General features: G+C 48.7%; 1 long non-coding RNA gene across 1 annotated transcript in view; it reads right to left on the bottom strand.

Moving 5' to 3' along the window:
- LOC135824557 (uncharacterized) overlaps window positions 1–23,558 on the bottom strand; it is a 200,085-nt gene that overhangs the window by 9,515 nt on the left and 167,012 nt on the right. The window contains exon 2 of the long non-coding RNA XR_010554877.1: window positions 3,546–3,688. This is a non-coding gene — a long non-coding RNA (uncharacterized LOC135824557). The remainder of the gene's footprint in view (window positions 1–3,545; window positions 3,689–23,558) is intronic.

Below are 23,558 nucleotides of genomic sequence, written 5' to 3' on the forward strand. Positions count from 1 at the left end.
CAATTTTTGAATTTTTTAGGTTTAGGGTGTGCTACGAGGTCGTACCTTTGATACAACATCCAGTGCTGGGACCTCCACAGCAAGCCATTTCCACAGCGCTGCACACCAAATCCAGGATGCCCTCAGAAACCGGCAAAGACTGCCACTCACGTTTCACTACTGCCTAGTACTGAATCCTACCTGACTTCTTGACACGACTCAAACTTGCCAAAGTCACTAAATCAACGTCAACTACAATAATCAAGCCACATATCTGCAACGTCACGAGGGTGCTGGCAAAAGTCCTGCTGCACGGCGGCGGGCTTCGCCCGCCGCCGTGCAGCCCAATACGTGGTTTTTTAACGTGATTTTTTGGACTTTTTTGGACTTGGGGCAAAATTCTGCACACTTTCGCGTGTTTCCATAATACGACAAGTTGCGCACGGTCTGCTCACATTCAAATACAGTGCTGCCAACAAATGACAGCATGCAACAAAAAAATCTGTCCTTGCAAGGGCACATTTTCGGCCATAACTCTTGAACGGCTGGTCAGATAGGGACACAATTTTCAGAGAATTTGCAGCTATTCATGCTCTTTCAACTGACGTAGCACTCAATATGAATTTACAAATTCGATTTTTCAGCGAATTTTTGGGTAGTCTGCCACCTTAAATAATCGTACTGCCGACGTATCAGTAGGGCGCAGTCACCCAGTTTCGGTGGAAGTGCGCGTGTTCGATTGGGAATAAGGGAAGAAGGGAGCGTCTCAGCTTCCTCGGACCAAGACCATTCGACTCAGCATCCCGAAGACTACAACTGGTGAAAATTTGATCTTAGGCTTAGCTTCCCCTTTAACAGCACAGTCATTCCGCCGGGGTATTATATCGGTAGGCGTAGGATCTTCAGGGGAATACGTGCCGTGATCTTTAATTTAGCTGTGCAACATCAAACCGGCGCTGGACACTACCTTTGCTCTGCGCCCCGCGCCGCACTGACGACTGCAGCTGCAGAGCCGTATATAGCAGTTGGTGGTCGCTGCCGCATGCAGCACTCCTCATGACAGCCACATATGTACCTAGATGGCGGTCGTCCTGCCGCACAAGTATGAAACCTATGCAGTGCCACTGCAGCGTGCCTGGGTGCTGCCAGGTCTGTTTGAAAATGTTTCGTTTTGGGAACCAGGTGTTGCATATACACAATTGATTGAAAGCAGCAAATGACAGTAGCTCAGCTCCTGATGTATTCATGTTGTTACACCCGTGAGTGACTCGCACATCGGGCCTCTCACCGCCCCATTGTCCTGAATCGACGCGTGCGTTGAAATTGCCCAGTGCGAGGGAACACGACAGGTCACCGCGAGACAGCTCACCGCGCGACAACTCACAGCCAACAGCTCACAGTGTCGTCAACTCACAGCCAAGACAACTCACAGCGAGACAAGTCACAGCCAAGACAACTCACAGCCACACCAACTCACAGCGCGACAATTCACAGCCACACCAGCTTAGCAATGTGGTTACTTATCATTGACTGGCTGCTTCTGATATCACCCTGATGCCACTTCTGGAACATGCTCTGGCTATAAAAGCTCACAGTTGAATAGAAAAAAATCGTTTTTGGTTATGGATACGACTCTGAGTGTCCTGGTGGGATCACTACACCATGGATTCTTTACCAGATTACGTTACGAAAACGCAGCGAGGATGAGAGAAAGTAGTCTTTCGTGGATATGCCTACGTGAAAGATAAAGACGGGCCCAGAGACATCAGTTACTGGAGGTGTGAGCGGAAGGACGAGCTGCATTGCAAAGGGAGAGCGAAAATGTCGGAGAGGAGAATAGTGGCCTTGGTCGGTGACCACAACCATCCCGCAGAGGCTGAGAGGCAGGAGGTGGCTGCTGTGAGAGATGGCATTACTGTACATAGCCAAGAGACAGTGGAGTCAACGTCTCAAATTGTAAACGGCGCACTAGCGGAAGCTACGTTTGCAGTGGCAGTCCAGCTGCCAGACTCCAAGTCACTTTTAAAAGCGGCAATCACAACGAGATTGCCTTCGAGTTCAGAACGTTCTACCGAACCCAGGCACACTTCAAGACCTCCAGCTGCCGGAGCGCTATCAAGAAACGAAGGGTGGGGACGTCTTCCTTCTCTACAACAGTGGACCGGAAACTGTGGAATCACAGAATTATTGTGTTCTCAGTAGTGGTACGCAGGAGAACCTCGACATGCTTGACATGCTTATTTTATCTTTTATTATTTTAAATTTATTTTCATTACTGTCTTCTTCTTGTTCAGGCTTTGTCTTCCTTCTTGAATAAAGTTCTCTGTTATTTTCTTCTTTGCATTACATGTAAATAGAGAAGTGCCGGGAACGTCGCGTTATTATAATCATATACATTGTAGGTTTTTACTAGGACCAACCCCCATAGACTTTAGGTCTTCATTGTACCATTACATAAATATGGACGCTGTGAGTTGCCTCGCTGTGAGTTGTCCACACTGTGAGTTGTCGAGCTGTGAGTTGTTTTGGTTGTGAGTTGTCTTGACTGTGAGTTGACGACACTGTGAGTTGTGTCGCTGTGAGTTGTCGCGCTGTGAGCTGTCTCGCTGTGACCTGTCGTAGAGCCCGATACAACAGTCAGATGGTGGAACGCCGTACAAAACACTTTGGAGATCATCAAATAATTTTTTTTCACAGTGCGATTAGCTGCGTAAGTCGGAGCGTAGGCACAGATCAGAGTGGAACTCTTAGCTGACCTATCAACGAGAGCGAACTGCAAGCGGACAGATACAACGAGAGAACTCACCGCCTGCCAGCCGCAGCCACCAGCCCTCCAGGCGCCCAAAGCACAACGATCCAACCGCGGCAATTGTGACTATGGCCAGAGCTGAGAATAGAGAAACCGTCCACGACGTAGCTTTCCTGTCCAAACCAGTGGTCTCCTGCTGCGGCGATGTCATACCTCTGTAGTTCCGGCACAGCAAGATCATTTTTCTTTGTTTTCAACTACTCGGCCAGAAACGCTTGCCGTCTCAATGGCTCCGTCTCCCTCCACCAGGTCTCTGACGGTCCTGCATCCAAAATGCAACAGGTGGCGTCCCCTTCTCTCTCTTTCCTCTCTTCAAGAAATTTCACGGCGCTCGGTGGAATCCACTTGGGGCTTGTCAAACCTCCGCGAGTGGTGATGAGGGGCGCAGTCAAAGGTGACAGCATCAAACGCCGCCATGTCCTTTAGCTGTGTCAGTCCCCTTGTCGAAATCACTTTGCTTTGGCCGGGAGAGAGCTTACTGAAAAGTCTTGGACAGACAAAAACAGGAGCTCGAAAAAGGCAAGCCATCCCCCACCAGTACAATGGACACACACACACACACACACACACACATACCCCCCCCCCCCCACCACACACACACACTCTCTCTCTCTCTCTCTCACACACACACACACACACACACACACACACACACACACACACACACACACACACACATACACGCTCAGCCTGACACTCATGCGACAACACTTGCCAATGCAGACAGATTGTAGCACAATTCTAAAGTTCTGCATACCAACAATGGACCACCACTGGCATCCTTTTGAAGTTTGACTTCTTCTTTGAGAACACCACCTTCAAGTATCTCGGCTTTTAGATCCTTCACTCTATCCTGCCTAGCGTACCGACAGACCCTCTCAACATTCACCGGTGCCATCACTGTAAGGCACATAAAAACAAACATACCCACCAAACACACCATGTCAGAATACACACCATGTCGGAATACAATATCGTAATGAATATGCTCTAATAGTGACCCTGATCAAAGTTTATTAGAAATAAGAATAATCACCTCTAATGGTGACTCGGATCAAAGGGGTATTAACTAAACGTAAAAGAGAGGTTGCGCACAACGAAAATTCATAAGATCCTGACCGTCCGGGTTCGAGTAACGGACGTTGCTACGATGATTCGTCCAAAAGAGACCGAGACAGAGCAGATCTACAGAACTATTTTTCATCACATGGAGTACTAAAATACTGATATTTTACAACTCCCTGTCTTGACTCTTTCCGCACTTGCCGCGCTAGCGTCGACCTACTTGGTCCGTTTCATCGCAATTGTCGCTTATCTCCCACGCACCTTTTGACAGGTAAAACCCAGTCCGATCTCGATATCTAACTCACATTCGTTTGGGAGGTTGTGATGGCAAGTTCAAAGGAGACCAGAAAGAAAAAACCATCGCGACTAGCGCCAGTGGCATCGCGATTCATACAATTTTGATGGGAAAGTGGGAAATTTTTCGCTGCAGTGAATGCACTGCAGTGAATGCACACATTCACTGCAGCGAAAAGCCAAGCGCAGCTCAAAGACCGGAACTGTAGCAGGGGAAATCAACATCCTGACCTGGAGAGCGTGACAGTCACGGCCAGGCCAGCCAGCTGAGTTGTTTGAACTGCAATGTTTGAACTGCAATGACCTGGTATTCTTTGCAAGCCTGCAAACTGATGGCGAGATGGTGGCAAAGAAGACATTGTCCGACCTGGCAGCGGCAGTACAAGAGTCGTGGTCAGCGTATCCAGCAGAGCGTATGACAGCTGCCTGGTGAGGGATGTGTGCCTGATTCAAAAACATTGTTGAACACACAGTACTGTAGTGACAGACGGGTCACGCTGCCCACGTTCCTCCAAGTGCCAAAGTGACAGCCGCGACTGTTCCTTTCCCATCGCTGCTATACGCCAAGCGGAGAAAGAAAGAGATACGATACTCTACGCCAGCAGCTATACACACCAGTGAATGTCAGCTCAAGTGGCATCAGCTCGAGTGATACAGAGCCAGAGTCGGATAAACTAAAGCGTTAGTGCAAGAAGGCGCTCCGTCGCTGTTTTCTTTTGTACATTTTTTGTAACCTTGCTTCCTTTCTTCGACTTGCTTCATCAGATTCTATCGCTGAATTTATTTCTTGTGGCGGACAGAAATCCTGTATCATGCTTCTTCACTATGCGTATTGGAAATTTTACAGAGCGGTAAAAAAACTCCTGTTCTTAGTTGCGATAGATAAGCGACAATTGCGATGAAACGGACCAAGTACTACGAAAAAAGTTCACACATTAGACATGGATAAAGAAAGGTAAAGGACAAAATGTTACGAGTTATGACAAACAGTCCACCAACGTAACCAGATCTTATACAGTCAGCAAGTGTGACAAAATGGCACATTAGACATGGTAAATATTTTACCGTTCACGCTAACTTCGACGGTACGTCGGCCTGCACAGTTTTGTTTGTGTTTTCAAGACACTGGTTAGCATTTCGGTTTCTGACACAACGCGTTGTGTACGATCGACTTGTGACGTAACCCTAGTTGGAATCTTACCGTTTCGTTCTCCCGCTACACAGAGCTAGAGCTTTCTATCGTCGAAACGGTACCAAACCGACGGTATTTTGGGTGTTGGGTACGAGTACCGTTGGATTTAGCGTGACCTGTAAAATGCTCACCATGTCTATTGTGCGCAACCTCACGGTTTACGAATTTTCGTAAAGTTTTTTCGTTAAATTTTTCGTTACTGTGCTACGAATTTTCGTTGTTCGCAACCTCTCTAATGATCTAATGATAACCAAGCCTGTAGTAGTGAACCAGATCAAGGGTTAGTAGAAATAATAATATCCAAGAATAGTGAACCGGGGCACGTGAAGGGCTTCTAGATTTAATAGTAAGAACACAGTCAGACTACACCATAGCTCAGTGGTTAGAGCATCGCTGGCCTCAAGCGACGGCCCCTGGTTCGTGGCCTGGTGGTGACAGTCAATTCTCTCTTCAGACTTTTCCCTGTTTGCGTCTTTCCCTCAAACCAGTGAATACAGTCTGGTAGGCCAGTATTTTAACATCTATGTTTTGCATCAGTTTAACTTCCAGGATCATATGCAAGAGGTGGAAAAATAATAAAATAAAAAGGCTCATCAGAGGTGTATTGCACTGTATATAGCACAATAGCTCGTGCATGGAGGATCAAACTAACTTAGTTCGAGAAGATCAGACTACAAAAAGAAAGACATCGCACCGGAGTTGGCAACAAAGAGCGCCTTCCTACTGCTACTTCAGTCTTCGCCACGCTTCGTACGGCGTACTGTAGTACCAGTGCTCAGCATCTTCGCATACATCGCGTGGATGAAGGCGGCTCTGTTTCACGTCCGACCAGATGGACTACGCGTATACGATCGACTAGACACTGTACGCACATGAAGACTCGCACAATCGTACACTCACTCTACATATGCAAGTTAGATTTTTTTCCGAAAAAATCAAAATATAACCGTGCGCGGACAACGTTAATTAATATAAAAATGATGGCCTTAAAGTAACGACTTAAATCACGTGACCAAAAGGCAGAAAGTCTTGCTGCGCCAACATTCCACATGGTCGCTTTTAAAAGGAACCGCACACAGTCTGAGGACACACTGCCAGCCAAGGTATAAAACAAGTGGAGTGAAGTTTCTACGGCCGACATATGCAATCCAGTTTCTAAGGTCGACATGTACAATCCAGTTTCTATGGTCGACATATACAATCCGCTCGTTGTACTGCAGTTTCTTCTGCTTGTCATGCTGGAGTAACAAATCAGTGGTGGGCTTCTTGGCATAAGACGCCTCATCCAGGTGAAGGACTGGAACGTCTAGGACGGTTTCCTGTGCCCGGCTGCTGTGAATACCTCCCCATCGATCGCAGCCAGCAAAGGCTCAACTGCGACATCAGGGCACACCTCCATTATCAGGTCAGCAATCAAGTACCACACTTCATTGTGCCGCACTGTTGAAAAGCCTCCGGTTGCACAGCACATCGCTTGGGCTGCAGTGAAATCAGCTCCACAAACACACCTTGATGGGACATCAGCCAATTGTCAACACAACTGCATCCCTGAACTCACCCTTGTACAGGCTATAACCATGCTCATGCAATGGCAGAGTATTCAGCCAGCTTGTGAATAAGTTTCTATCGAATACCCAGAGTGGATTCTGCCCTGCACGCTACACTGCCAATGTCATTTGGTTCTATAAGTGGTTCACAGTGAGATGTCAATGGTTACGTTTCTCAGTGGACATATTGCCATAGACATGAGAAAAGTGTCTGAGTCTATCTCGCGAACAAAGCTGCTCGATGTTCCTCAATCTTCCCTGTTAGGAGATGAAGTGAGAATGACTGCCTATGTTTTCCATGCCACAATGCTAAGTGTTGTCCTGCCAATGGTTACTGGCCCAGATTTTGCAACTATCCATGGCACCCGCAGAGTGACTCATTATCCCCAGTTCTGTTTATCATCTATCTTGAGGCCGCTCTATGAGAGATGCGGAACTACTGCAGCCTAGGTCAACGACTGACATCCAGCTCTGCCTCCTAGCAGACACAGCATACGCAGGTGATGTTGACTTTGCAACTACCGATGGTCAATGGCTGCAGTCAATGATTCCCAGCATAGCTAACACACTATTCACCGGGGATTTGATTGTCAATGAGACAAAGACAGAGCTTACACATATTGAGCTATGGCTGGACCGTGTTGCCGTGGAGTGGAGGGTCACGAGGAAACTGGGTTCCCAGCTTGGTGAACCCTGGACCATGTTGCCGAGGAGTGGAGGGTCACGAGGAAACTGGGTTCCCAGCTGGGTGAACCCTGGACCATGTTGCCAAGGAAACTGGGTTCCCAGCTGGGTGAACCCTGGACCATGTTGCCGAGGAGTGGAGGGTCACGAGGAAACTGGGTTCCCAGCTGGGTGAACCCTGGACCATGTTGCCGAGGAGTGGAGGGTCACGAGGAAACTGGGTTCCCAGCTGGGTGAACCGCATGACTTAACATAGCAGATTCAATTAGCCTCAGCTGCATTCTTAACCCTCTGGTTGCTGTGGATCCTCCAAACAATGGTAACTGAATCACTGCAGATTCAACTGTATAACACTTTCATTCTGCCCATCATTGGCTACAAATGCGACACATGGGCATTGACCTAACAGCAGTTGATACGGGTGGAGGCGTTTCACCGGAAACCATTAAGGTCGCTCTTTAGAATCCAATATCCAAATCGAATAAGCAATAAGAGCCTTCACAAATGCACCGGCACACCAGCACCAACTGACATGGTTATTTTTACCGCAAGGTGGAGGCTGTTTTCGTACTGTCTCCGCCTGCCCAAGGGTACACCGGCACAGACTTCCATGGAGGCGTATTTCTCTCACAGCTGAAAGGCTGCCCTGGAGGGGTAGACCGCTTTTTTATTGTGTGTGTGTGTGTGCGCGTGCGTGCGTGCGTGCGTGCGTGTGTGTGATGTACCACGGACATGTCAAGCAAGGCTTGCATATACATGTACCACGTACATACGTATATTGGAAAGGGTAGATATCACGGGAGCTCACTTTGAACATGTTGCCAAACGGCTCTTCGGCAGTGCAGGACCATGTGGGACCGATTCTGATCACTGACATGCTTTCCTGTTGCGCTTTGGAAATGCCAGCACTCGTCTGCGAGAAGCAGTTGCCGCTTCAACTCGGAGGCACGCCAACGAAGTTGTGCCGTGGTCTGACATCAGAGCCTTTCTCGCACGCCGTGGTATTGCCCTGGACAAGCAACCCTGTGACCGTCCTATCGGCATCGGCGAGTGTCGCCAGCGCATTGAGGCAAACGCAATGGTCCTTGCAATCAGCCAGGATGTGCAGGAGACCTGCGGTGCAGACCAGCTATGTTCTGGGGCCAAGGCAGGTATTGAAGCTGCTGTTCACTCCATGTCCCAGCTCTTCAATCAGGAGGAGACTGAAGTTCTTTTACTGGTGGATGCGGCAAACGCGTTCAACTCCATCAGTCGGCCAGCAGCTCTCTGGAACTGCAGGGTTTTGTGGCCGCCCTGTTCAAGGTTCCTCTTCAACTGCTATCGGGGCTTTTCAGTGGTAGTTTTGAAAGACCTAAATGGCGCCGGCACCCATACCATCCTCAGCCGCAAAGGAACAACCCAAGGCTGCCCATTAGCCATGCTGATGTATGCTATCGGCATACAACCCCTCATCGAGCGTCTCAAAAATCCAAATCACCACATCTAGAATTGGTACACAGATGACTCGTCACGCCTCGGGAGGTTGCTGCGAATCAAGGAGTGGTTCCTCTTCCTCCTTGAGCAGGGTCCAGCGTTTGGGTACTTCGCCGAGCCCTCAAAATCCAAGGTGATTGTCAAGCCCCATCATGTGGAGGCCGCCAAGACAATCTTCGGCAATCTAAATGTGCAAGTCACCACCTCTGGTCGCTTCCTGGGTAGCTACATTGGTGATCCAGAGGGAGTCTCTTCCTTTGTCCGTAGCAGAGTGAGTGATTGGGTCGATGGTGTCAACTGTCTTGCCAAGGCAGCAAAGGCGTACCCGCAGTCAGCACACTCCGCGTTTACGAGATACCTCTCGTGCGAGTGGACTTACCTCCAGCGTGCGTTGGAAGGCAACGAGACCGAGTATACCCCTGCGGGACACTATCCGGCACGTATTCGTCCCCAGCTTGCTCGGTCGTGAGGTGCTTGACATTGAGCAAGATCTGCTGGCCCTTCCAGCCAAAGTGGGGGGGGGGGTCTCTGCTTGGCTAATCCTGCCACGTCAGCTCCTGATGCTCACGCCACTTCGAAGCGCACCACTGAGATTCTTCAGGTCGCCATTTGCACCGGTGCACCGGTCGACATGGCTCACCACATCAGCCAGTGCCGTCAAGTCACCAGCGAGGTCAACCGCGCTCGAGACCTGCAGATGACGGATTGTAGTAGAGTCCTCCGACCTGCGCTTCCACGTCGCCAACAGCGGACCCTCAACCGCATCGTTGATGGCAACGCTTCCGGCTGGTTGACCGTGTTTCCTCTCAAGCAGGAAGGTTATGACATGTCGGCGGTCCAGTTCCGCGATCAGTTGGCTTTTCGCTATGGCCAGGAGCCGAATGCTCTCCCGTCGCATTGCGATAGCTGTGGAGCTGCTTTCTCCCTACAGCATCGTCTGGATTTCATGAAAGGGTGGGCTCATCAAGCGCGGGCAAAACGATGTCTGCAACTTCGATGCCCGACTGGCAGACGTTGCCTGGGGAGGTGTGGCTGTCAAGCCGGTGATGGTACCTGTGCGGGATGGCAACAACCGTCCCACACTGCAGGCGGGTTGGCTGGTCCGGGGAGTTTGGGAAGAAGACAGGGTGGCGTACTTTGGCAACCGCATCGTGCATGCCGACACACCCAGGTACATCCGCTCGAACCTCTCTTGGAACGCCGTATCCAACAGTGCTGCCTCTTCCAAGAAGAGAAAGTACAAGGCGGCCGCAGAGGAGCTGCGAGCATCCTTCACCCCGCTGGTCTGCTCAACTGATGGTGCACTGCACACGAAGTACCGTGCGTATCAACGGCGACTTGCTATGCGCCTTGCCTCCAGGTGGGACAAGTCCTACAGCAACGTCATGTCCTGGGTGCGGATCCACCATCAGTTTGCTGTTTTCCGGACTGTCGAACTTCGTCTCCGGGGTTCACGTCGTCGTCTCGGTGGGCTGGCAATTTGCGATGGTGTCGGCCTTGGCGTTGGCCGCTAACATTTATGCGTATGGCACAACTTGTGTGTGTGTGTGTTTGTTTTCTTTCCTTTTTCAACCATTTCAGCTGTCAATTGCCCTGATCATGCCTCATGTGTGTTTCACAGCATAGTACGTTTCCGCTCATTTCCTTCTTCTTCAACACACGCTAGCTGTATTACTTTGTTCTTGCACGTACAAGAGGCTGTATCTAGGTATGCATGTACCACGTACATACGTATGTATGTACGTGGTACATACATACGTATGTACCACGTACAGACGTATACATGTACCACGTACATACGTATACATGTACCAGACTTCTACACCGAAAACTTCAACTGCCAGCACGTTGTCGCATTACCAGCATGTTGGATGACTGTACGCCGGATAAGTGACACGCGACTATACATCGCAGTAAGTGATAGCGTCAGAAGTCAACGAATAACTACTTCTGGGGAAAATAGGATCCACTCTGACCATTGCAAAGTATATATGTAGTGGATAGGTCTCTCGAGCCGCATGCCGATGAGTCTATTTTCTGTACTGGCAAAGGGTAGACCTCGCGAGCCGTACGCAGGTGTGTCTGTTGTTGTTTTCTGGGCTGGAAAAGGGTACCCGGCCGGGAGGGCCCAGTCTAGTCATTGCATCTGCTTGGGTCACCATACGGTGTAGAAACTACCCTAGCCAGGCACATAGGCGGAAGGGTCTATGGGGGGTGGTTCTAGGGACCAGCACCCCATTGCGGGGCAGAGCAATAATCGCCCCTGCAGTTTAGATTCTGAATGCTGGATGTAAATCGACCAGTGCTACAGCGTTCCATGCATATAATGCCTTATAATGGGGTCATTGCATGTATGGCATCATTCCACTGTACTTTACATGTACTGTAATCCACGGCTGCACTAGCTGTGTTTACTGTCACACCTGTATACACACATACCATCCATGGCTGCACTAGCTGTGTTTACTGTCACACCTGTATACACACATACCATCCACGGCTGCACTAGCCGTATTTACTGTCACACCTGTATACACACATACCATACATGGCTGCACTAGCCGTATTTACTGTCACATCTGTATACACACATACTATCCATGGCTGCACTTAGGAACTTTTATGTAATTCTTGTTGCCTTTGTTCTCATTCTTCTTCGCTTCTCTTTGCATTGCTTTCATTGCCTGTGCCCTCATTTCTCCTTTCTTGATTATGCTGCTGACTCAGTGCGGAGGGAACATTATGCTGGTTTGAATTTGTGGATTCCTATGTTTTAGGCCTCGACCAAATATGCTTGCGCATATTTTCGCATATTTTTGTGAGACAGTTCGTAATGGCATATTGAGCGACAAAGGGAATATTGGAATGAAGGAAGCATATTATTCAAATATTCTAAAGAAAATGAGGACAAAACATTCATATTATTGACAAAATGCGTTCAGAAATGCCTTTTATGGATGAATTTGGAATGGTTGAGGCGTTTGCTACATTTCCCCATGAATGAACACTATCGCTACGGTTGCTGGGGACACACCCCAGCCATACTATTCCGCATGTGTTTTGATTTGCACCATAAGCATGATAGCCGTGAAGCCAATGAATATTCCAAGGTTGTAATTTTACTGAAATGATCTACACTTTCTGCTTATGTCGAGCATATTTTGGCATATCTTTTTGCATGTCTTGCTAAGCCTTTGGCATATTATGGACGTTTTCCCTGATATGCGACGAGCATAATATGCTCTTTTTATTGCATATTTGGTCGAGGCCTACATGCGGTAGATATGTGTGAATAACACAATAACAATCCACCATAAGGCCGCCCCACGTTTTCGGCGAATTTTTTTAGCACACTGCAACATAGTGCGATGATCGCAGCTCTGCGCAATCGTGCCAAAAAATGAAGAATCTTTGTCCCCGATCGTGATTTGTTGCAGAAACAAAAGTCTTTCATTGCAGTTACGCACCAAATGCCTGGAAAATGGAAATACTTGAAATCGGCTTCAATTTGTGAATTTTTTCCGGGGGAGAGTAATGAAGAATCCTTGTCCCCGATCGTAGCGTCTTCTTGGTTTGTCAGCAAATTGTTGCAGAACCAAAAAATCTTCCAATGGAGTCACACTGAAATGGCACCAAATGCCCGGAACTGCTTGCAATTGGCTTATTATTTGTTAAAAAAATTTCCAGGGGAGGGTAATGAAGAATCCTTGTCCTCGATCGTACCGTCTTCTTGGTTTGTCAGCAAATTGTTGCAGAACCAAAAAATCTTCCAATGGAGTCACACTGAAATGGCACCAAATGCCCGGAACTGCTTGCAATTGGCTTATTATTTGTTAAAAAAATTTCCAGGGGAGGGTAATGAAGAATCCTTGTCCTCGATCGTACCGTCTTCTTGGTTTGTTGGCAAATTGTTGCAGAACCAAAAAACCTTTCATTGGAGTTACACTGAAATTCAGGGTTTACCGGATGTTAGCGACCGTCGTTAGTACCGTTCGGGAACGGACACGATAATTTCCTTTTTTTTACTTTTACACTGAAATGGTACCAAATGCCCGGAAATGTTTGCAATTGGCTTCAATTTTTGAAATTTTTCCGGAGGAGTGCCCCCAGCCCCCTTCCATAGCTGTCCCACCTCCAAAGTCAGCGTCACAGCCCCCCGAATGCCGAATTGTGTAAGGAAAAAGAACATGTTTTAGCACTTAGGTTATTTTCGTGAGTTTGCACCCCGTGTTCATGAGTTGTTTCTGCACTGTTCATGCCCGTTTGTCACACTTACTCTTTATTTTAGTTCTCACTTTTTGTAATACTTACCACAAGTTACCCGTCGTGTGTCACACTTCTTTGGATTTTTAACCTTTGTTTTTCCCTTGATCTCTTTAGTTCTGTATTTCCACTGATGATCGGAACGTGAAAATCGATTTTGGAAACACACAAAACCAAACCTTGAACAAATTGTCATGTTGCGTGGTGATGTCTGCGGCATTCATACTTTTCATTGCTATTATTAAACTTTTATCTCCACGTAGATTATTTGCTTATAAGTGTTCTTTTATCTTGCTGAATCCTAACTATTGATTTCTTTTAGATTTGAAGCTTGTTTCCATGCCAATTTCACACTCATACATTGTATCTCTCTTTTCCGGGCGGTCTCAGACCAGACACTGCCTGTGACTTGGAATTGTCCATAACTCTGAAATGTCCATAACTCTCAATCACATACGTTTGCATGTGGAAGAGCCAGAGATCTGGCATATGACATCAATAGTTGCACAAATGTTGGCAGAAGAGTAGTAATATTACCACTAAAACCCACCCACAGGGTGCCCGGTATACCTACAGTGTAGGTGCCCGTAACTTTGAGGTCCGGGTTAGAGAGACATGAGTGTACTAGTGCAGATTTAACGTTGTAAGTACGACATCGTTAACAAGACAACCGTCATTAGCAGAAAAAGATCTAAAATTCCCTGACACCATGTGTACATTGTGTAATGGCAGTACACACGACACAGAACACCACGCATCATTCATTGTAACTTATTGTTTCATGCCCATAGGTGACGAATGATGCGTGGTGCTCTGTGTCGTGTTTAAGATAGCTCTATTCGAGCACTCTACTGAGCAGGAGGACTCTCATTTGTATAATGGTAGCAAATCAGGATAAGAGACAATTCGTTTGTAGAAACAAATTCATTATAAAAATCACTTTTAGCTGCCTCAGAGGTTCGATTCCCAGTCATTACAAGAGGAAGGAAATGGCCATGGACTACAAAATTGCTCGGACGGTCCAATGTTCGCCGACAGGACCTAGGCGAAAAGTTTGAAAACACGATTTCTCTGGGTTTGTTTCTTTCTAGCTCCTGGACCTCGATCGATGGTTCATGTTATCTTGTATAGGAGGGGTTCGACAAAAATTGTTTTATAATGGATTATCTTTTACAGGGGTCAGGGAAACCATTTGTCTTGCAATGGGGAAACAGGGTTTCTGATCTTCATACAGTATGTATGAGTACATGATGTAGAACAGCAGACAAATATGCATGTCATGTTAGTAGACAATACTCGTTGAAATACTAAAAATCTTACAAAATGAAAATGCTGAATCCCCCTCCCCCCAGGTAGCCAGTGCAGGCTAAATTTTATTTTTCAAGGAAACCCTTCGAAATTGGAACCAATCGATTCAGCATGGCATTTCCATGCCTCCTGCAAAGTTTCAGCTGATTTGGAGTCATGACAAGGACGCTATGGCGATTTGAAGATTATTTGTCAAGAAGAAAGGCCATGATCGCACACAAATGATATTACCCGTGTGGCACAAAGATTTTTGAACGAAGTTGATCCGCGGACCCCGTGCTTCGCGCATGCACGCATGCATACTGCACAGTACAGAGGCTTTTTCGAACGCAGATAATAGTAGTTCCTCGTCTTCTTCGAAATGTCTTCCAAATGCGTGGTGCTGGTGTTGTTCTCTTCGTCGAGGCAGAATGCAGCTGCATGTGATGCTCCTGTGTGTTCCTGCATGTTCTCTTTTCGCATCTCGACATTGTAGCGTCAAGACTCAGCTCGACTGGAGAAGATTCAGGAGACTATGCTTTGATCCATATGGAAAATCGATGAAATTTGGTAATTATCGTCGGGCGCTAAAATGCGCTGGGGAGCATGGGGCTAAAACTTCGTAGCAGTCATCCCTTCCATGATAGGCATCGACTGGTATTATGTTCCATTCTGTTCCCTTCCACGACGGGTCGTCTGCGAAGCCTTCCTCTTCACCGATTCTCGGACAGATCGTACGTCTTTGCACTGTATCTCTCGTCTACCTCAACGGATCAAAACACGGTTTTCGCCAGGACGAACACAAAACTCCAGATTTCGCGGCGGCAACATCTTCGAGTAGGGAAAAGCTAGCAGCTAACCAGGAATCACCAACAAACACGTGTAATACTCAGTGCGATTTACGACAGCTGTCATTGTGCCGTCGCACCATGCATGTAACATGCACGGGAATGGAACACGGAGGAGTCGTTTCATTTCGACAGCCTGCACTGGCTACCCCAGGTTGTCTACTAAGGGCGCGCTCACACTGCGACCAAAACCAGCGTCCATGTGGCCATGCAGCCAAGTTGCATGGCAACGGCATGAACTTGACCAAAACGTCGCGCCACGTTTCAAATCGTGACCGCGACCTCTGGAGGGGGCCGGGGGTGCCACGACTTGGCGGCAACATGATCGTAGACGTGAAGCGTATTTGTGTACAACCTGGTCTGAAGTATGTTCAATTTCTCAAATCCCGGTTTGTTGATTCATGAAACTCGGCCGTTGTCGATGTCAATCTCTTGCACTTTTTGTAGTTGCAGTCCTGCACGCATGCACCGCCATATATGCACTCTTTGCCCTTTTTGGACGATGTCAATTTTGTTTTTAGTTGCTTCGTTGTCAGTTGATCGTGTCGGTGACCAATTTCTACAGTGTCCTCGTTCACTTTCAGTTTGGGAAATCATCTTTTTCTACTTTTCTGCGATGCCATACCACAAGAAATTCCAGCTCCGTATCATCGGAAAACACAGTTTTCATCTCAGCAACAAACAACACTACCTGCATTTCCACACATTTCCACTGGCCTTTGCTCTGACCACGCTGACAGGAAAGCGGAAGCGCTTGGATGTCAGCCCCTCAAGAGTCCAAACCTACATGATTGTATGATTTATTTTTGTCGACTTCAAGAAACTTTGACGAGCCACGGCCCACGAGGCACTTCCTCCCACATGCAACATGCGAAAAATTACATCCAAAACGAACCACAACTTTATTAGGAAACGCAACTGTACATGTATCATACTACATGTAGTATACAGTGGGGTAACAGTGCAGGTATTCCCGAATACACTGTACATGTATCATACTACATGTAATACAGTGGGGTAACAGTGCAGGCATTCCCGAATACACTGTACATGTATCATACTACATGTAGTATACAGTGGGGTAACAGTGCAGGCATTCCCGAATACACTGTACATGTATCATACTACATGTAGTATACAGTGGGGTAACAGTGCAGGCATTCCCGAATACACTGTACATGTATCATACTACATGTAGTATACAGTGGGGTAACAGTACAGGTATTCCCGAATACACTGTACATGTATCATACTACATGTAGTGTACAGTGGGGTAACAGTGCAGGCATTCCCGAATACACTGTACATGTATCATACTACATTGTAGTATACAGTGCTCTCCTCGCTGCCAAGACTGGGGAGCCATACAGCATCACCCTAGCTGCCATCCGCTGCCAGATTGGCTTTGCACTGGTCCGTTCAGCGCTGATGTGCTTGCGTGGTGCACGCAAGGCATTCTTACCAGCAATGGCCTCAGACTCGGCAGCGCTTGTTGTTGCTGAAGCAAGAATCTCAGCTTGAGGCTTACATTATTATCTGTCAAGTGTCATTAATGACATTGTACATGATCATCACCGCGTGCGCTCGATCTAATCATTGATTGTCTTTATTTTATGTTTTGCCCGTACAAGAGGCATGGTTTGAGTTAAAAAAAAAAAAAAAAAAAAAAAAAAAAAAAAAAAGTATACAGTGGGGTACCTGGTGTGAGGCTGTGTTTACATGAGAAATTTCAACCCGGGTCGAGTTCAGCCCGGGTTGAAAGTCTGTAGACCAACGATAGACAAAAGAGGTGAGCGTTTACATGAAGACAGTTGACCCGGGTCAAATACTGATATGCCGCCAAAAGTCCACTTCTACAGTCCTGTATGGTCACGTGAATCCGTTCGCGCGAAATTTGCATCTGCAGTGCCGTTCAAACCTGGCGCGAGATACGCACAGAAGTACGTTTGTACGATTTTCTTGACCCGGGTTGATTTCAACCCTCCCCTTGGGGGAGGGTTGAAATCGGGGAGGGTTGAAATCAACCGGGGGCGAAATTTCAAACGGGGTCAAGCGCAAAGCGTCATGTAAACGCGCAATTCATTTTATGCACATGGCGGGTTGAAATCTGACCCGGGTCGAACTCAACCCGGGTTGAAACGCCTCCTGTAAACACCGCCTTAGTAAATGAGTACTGGTGCATGTGCACAGCATAGGTCACCACACACCTTGTATTCATTGCATGTGTTGCATGGATGTTGTTCTACAGGAGGTTGTACCGCGCAAGGCTGTGCTGTCACGTGCAGCGCCAGTTTTGGCGCGTCTCACATCGTGTACGCCATTATGTCCTAGGCTACAGCAGAGGTATTTTAGGGCAACTCGTGCCTGGTTAGGGGAGTTGCGTTAGGAGAATCTGGGAGGAAGAAGACGAGTGTTCTTTTGATTCTTCTGTTCTTCAGTCTAATGTTCGTTCCTTTTATTAACTAAATGATTGGACTGTGAACTATCCTCTGTCGCTAGTTGTGGACGTGCAAGTCTGTGGCATTCGGGAACAGCTTTGGTGCCGAAACCCCGGAGTACTCGTTTGGAAGAGTGGAGTTTCGTTTTGTTCGTGGCCAAGGAAAAACTTGCAGGATGTCGTTGAAACTTGGTGGCTTCTTGAAGCCTTTCAAAGGCGTCAGAGGGGACGACCTTGCGTCGTTCTGGAAGAAGTTCGAGGTACTGTGTGTTGCGGAGAAATGGGATTCTGATGACGACAGGATGGCTCGTCTTGTGCTGTTGTTGGACGGTGCGGCGTTCGTCGTGGTGGATCAGATGTCCGATGACGACAGGAAAGACCCGAAGAAAGTCAAAGCTGCGTTGAAGACGGCGTTTACTCAGTCGGCAGCTGAAGCATACCACTTGTTTGTCGGTAGGCGCTTGGCTTTGGACGAGCCTGTGGATATCTTCATCGCGGATTTGCAGCGGTTACTGAAGCTGTCGAAGCATACACTCGCCGCGGACGGCAAAGATCCCGTGCTCATCGAGCAGTTTTTGAGTGGCCTTCCAGGGGAGTTTAGCATGACCCTTCGCTTGGAGCACGCAGCGAAATCGCACACTCTCCCGGAGCTGGTGACCAAGGCGCGGGTCATGCAGGCGAGTGGTGCAGTAGTGCAGGCTGCAGCAGCGGCTGCTGCAGGAGTTTCGTCGCCCACGCTGTGTTTCGCCTGTGGCCAAGTGGGCCATATGAAACGTAATTGCCCAAGCCAGCGCTCCCGTGATTGGACTGGCGACAGCCACGGGCAGGGTCGCGCTGGTGCGCCACCAATCAAGTGTTACAAGTGCAAACAGCCTGGGCACATCAAGCGGAACTGCCCCACCAACAAGTCGACTAAGTCTGGTTCTGCTGAAGCATTGGCCTCGGCAGAGGACCGTACTGGCTTGTGCCTGGCCATGCCTCACAGTGCATGCAATAGTTTAGTGAGAGTGGCAGTGGACGTTTCGTCGGATGGTGGTGCAGAATGGAGCATGCATGCATCGGTAGTGGACACGGGATGCACCACGTCTCTCGTGGAGCTGGCACTAGTGAGGAGGTTGGGTCTGCTGCACAACGTGAGAGATAGCAACGAGTCACTTCTGACGATTCAGGGCCATACGCTGAACACAAGTGGCTGCGTCGATGTGATGATGCGACGTCTGGACGGTCATGTTTACTTACTGCACATGTGCGCGACGCTAGTGGTGGTGGAGGACTTGTTGGCGCTGAACACCGACATCCTGCTGGGCGCAGACATTGCAGCTAAGACCGGAGGGGTGAACATCGCGTACAAGACCCCAGGCGGACGGCTGTCGTCAGTAGTGTTCGGTACTCGGCTGGACGTGATTGGTGCAGGTGTGGCATCTTCTAGCAAGCTGTCGCGTCACATGTCTGTGAAGGAGAATGACGATACCGTGACGCTCGAAATGACCGATGTTTCTGTGACCTGGAGCGGTGCCGCCGGCTATTGGGAGGCGCAGTGGACCTGGAAAGATGGTACGACGCCGTCATCTCCCCTCGGCTGTGGCATTGGCGAGTACCCACGCAGCAAGCTGTGCAGAACGGAGGAGGAGTTCTTCCTCGCAGAAGTCGAGTCGTGGCTTGAAAAGGAATGGCTTGTACCTTATGACACGGCGGCATTCAGAGAAGCTATGTGCGTTCTACCGTTTCTTGCTGTTCCTCAGCGCCACGAGGAGAGTACGCCAGTGAGGCCGTGCCTGGATTATCGTCAGCTGAACCAGCGTCTGCTGTCTCATCCGGGATACGATACATCATCATTCGACGAGACGATGAGAGAATGGCGGATGCGGTCTCCTGATGGGATCTTGCTGGACTTGCGCAAGGCTTACTTGCAGATCCCCGTCGCTCCGAACCTGTACCGCTACCGAGCTGTGTTGTGGCGCGGCAAGCTCTATGCCATGACGAGAATGGGGTTCGAGCTCAACGTGGCGCCGAAGATAATGGACATGGTGGTCAAGTGGGCGACACGAGACCTGAGCGGCGTCGATACTTACGTCGACGACCTAAATGTCGAGAGAGCAGCCCTGCCGGCAACGACGGAGCAACTGAGACGCTACGGTTTGGACACGAAGCCTGCCGTGGAGATGCCCCAGGCTCGTGTCCTGGGTCTGCAACTGTCAAGCAAGGATGGCGTTCAGCAGTGGAAGCGTCGCCAAGATTCCGACCTGTCTGTGCCAACCAACCCGACACGCCGCAACATCGTCAGTTGGTGCGGTAAGCTGGTCGGACACTATCCTGTCTGCGGCTGGTTGCGACCTGCATGCAATTGGCTTAAGCGGCAACTAGGCTCAGATGCCCCATGGAATGCCCTGCTGCCTGAGTCGATAGTGCGCCTATGCAGAGAGTTGCTTGCCTGGCTGCAAGCGGGTGATCCATTACAAGGCGTGTGGTCCGTAACGCGTGACGAGTCGACGGAGTGGCATGTGTGGTGCGATGCCCCTGGCATTGCACTCGGCGCAGTTGTCCAGGTGAACGGCTCAGTGATTGAGGACCGGTCTTGGCTCCGTGCCGAGAAGGATGCTCGTCACATCAACATTGCAGAGCTGGACGCAGTCATCAAGGGCCTCAACCTGGCAACGAAGTGGCCTGTGAAGCGAGTTACCATCCACACTGATACGAAAACTGTGTACGGCTGGCTGCAGCAATCGTTGAGCAATGTCATTAGTTCTACTCGTTGCAGTGTTTCTGTGACCATGGCAGTTTCTACGCAGAAAAGAATCACTGGCCATGGCTAAAGCAAAACAAAGGGAGTTCCTACGCTGCTTGATGTTTTTCCGAACACTTTGCTGAAGCAGTGCGCGGTGGCCACGAAGAACAAACATTACTGACGAAGAAGGGTGAGAAAAGCAGACTGAAGTCCGTGAAGACATCGATGTCGAACGTAGTGCAACTAGTGATACTAGTACTGGTACTGGAATTTAGCATGGACTACCTGTGGAGCGTGAAGTGGCTGCCCACTCGCTGGTAAGTAAACCCACTTGCAGCTCCAGTCGCATGAGTGCCGTTTGAAACTTTTTGTGGATCCTTGAGTAGCCTGAGCGCATTGGACGACGCATCTCAGAGCTGCTGAACTTGGACTACTACGCGTAGATCTACGGAGGACTAAGCAAGACGAAGTTCAGGTTCGCGTTCGCGTTCGCAAACATTTTTCAGTTCGCGAACTGGATTGCGGTCACACATGAAAAACTTGCACCGCTTTTGCGGAGGCGAAAAGCGTACCTTGCCAAAAAAAGTGCATGTGTGACCGAGGCCTAAGGCCTCGGTCACACATGCACTTTTTTTGGCGGTTCCGCCAAAACGTAACTTACGCTTCCGCCGTTGCCTCGGCAACGGCGGAGGCGTAAGTTACGCTTTGGCGGAAAGTTTGGATATCGCTACGCCAAAAAAATGCGAGCGGACCCTCCGCTTTCGCGGATCCGCTTTGGCGGAACCTGCATGGCGATGGCTTTGGAGTTTGGTGTGCTACTTCTGCACTGAGTTCTGGTGTTGTTTGGTTGCCGTTTGGTATTCAGTTTTCATATTGTTCTTCTTTGCCAATGAACTGTACGTTCTGGAGATCTCGCAAACAATACTGCATCGTTATGAGTGGATAATTGGTGAGGGAATCCGTCTCCCAACTCATTGGCCCCGATCGCGGACGATCTCCAACTCTCTCCAAGCAATACGTCCACCAGAGTATGCAACACTAGAACTGCAACCAGGGAGTAGTAGAGTACTCTGCCACACCTTCACTGCAACTGCAGGCATCCACGCAGTCGCTGGGTCGATGATGGATCATGGAGGAGGCAACGACACCCTGCTATAAAACAATTTGAATTTGATATTGATGTAAACAAAACTAATATTCAAATACACCCGTCGCAGTGAATGTGCCCCAAATCCACGAGTGTACTTGACAGGAGACATTCAGCAGCCTGTCAGCGATCCACGATAGCTCTACTTGTACAAGCGAAGGTCGCTTCAACTCGGACAAGAACATCTAAAATTTTATAGGACGTGCTGCATTTGCATTCTCTCCGCCAAAGCGGAGCGTTGAGGAGCACAGTAGTCTACATGTATGTGTGACCGCTGCATCGTGTGGTCCGCCAAAGCGGCTGCGGTAGTTCCGCTTTCCGCCTCCGCAAAAGCGGTGCAAGCTTTTCATGTGTGACCGCGGCCTAAAGCGGTGCAAGCTTTTCATGTGTGACCGCGGCCTTAGCCGCTTTGGCGGAACACACGATGCAGCGGTCACACATACATAGTCATTAGAGAGGTTTAGCATAACGAATTCGTCTGAATTTTCGTTAGATTTTGAAGCCCGGGAACGAGTAACGAAACTTGAAACGAATTTCGGGACACACACTCGCGGAAAACATCAATCCAACGAAGTTTGGTCTGTCGACTTTTCGTACCGCGATCACATGAGAATTTTTCCTTTCCTTTCGACATATTTTTCTGAGGTTCTTGTTTTCACGACCAGAATGTCTGAGCCGAACTCAAATCCTGCAGTTTCTGCAGCTGCTGTTACCTCTGGTGATCAGGAGGGACGACGACTTACGTGGGATACGCAGATGAATCTCATGATGCTCCGCCTTGTGAGGTCGATGCCGAATTGTTTCTTGCGGAAATCACGCACGAATGAAGAAGCAGCTCTGCTGCTTTCCCAGAGCGATGAGAGATTTGCTGGGCTGAAAAAGAAAGGGCTTGTGGATCGGCTTCATCTCCTGCTCAAGAAGCATTCGAGTGGTGAGCGGCCACCAGTTAAAAGTCGGGGAGTGACGAGGATTACTATTTTTTGTATTTCGCGGGGATTTCCGCGACATCCACCGTATCCACTAGCAACACCGAAGTTCGTGGCGAACGTTCTGCTAAACAAAAATTCAGCGAATTTCGGTCGGCTTTTTCGTACAGCGGCATAACGAAAATGAACAACGAATTTCGCTGTGCTAAACCTCTCTATTACATGTAGACTACTGACACTATTGTGCTTATCAACGCTCCGCTTTGGCGGAGGGAATGCAAATGCAGCACGTCCTATGAAATTTAAAAAAATGTTCTTGTCCGAGTTGAAGCGACCTTCGCTTGTACAAGTAGAGCTATGGTGGATCGCTGACAGTGACAGGTTGCTGAATGTCTCCTGTCAAGTACACTCGTGGATTTGGGGCACATTCACTGCGGCCCAGTACGGGTGTATTCGAATATTACTAGTTTTTAGTTTACATCAATATCAAAATAATTCAAATAGTTGTATAGCAGGCTGTCGTTGCCTCCTCCATGATCCATCATCGACTCCAGCGACTACGTGGATGCCTGCAGTTGCAGTGAGGGTGTGGCAGAGTACTCCCTGGTTGCAGTCCTAGTGTTGCATACTCTGGTGGACGCATTGCTTGGAGAGAGTTGGAGATCGTCCGCGATCGGGGCCAATGAGTTGGGAGATGGATTCCCTCACCAACTATCCACTCATAACGATGCAGTATCTTTTGCGAGATCTCCAGAACGTACAGTTCTTTGGCAAAGAAGAACAATGAAAACTGAATACCAAACGGCACGGGGTTAAAAAAAATAAAAAAATGAACCCAAACGGCAACCAAACAACACCAGAACTCAGCGCAGAAGTAGCACA

The sequence above is a fragment of the Sycon ciliatum genome, chromosome 9 (assembly GCF_964019385.1).
Source record: "Sycon ciliatum chromosome 9, ocSycCili1.1, whole genome shotgun sequence".
Lineage (NCBI taxonomy): Eukaryota > Metazoa > Porifera > Calcarea > Leucosolenida > Sycettidae > Sycon > Sycon ciliatum.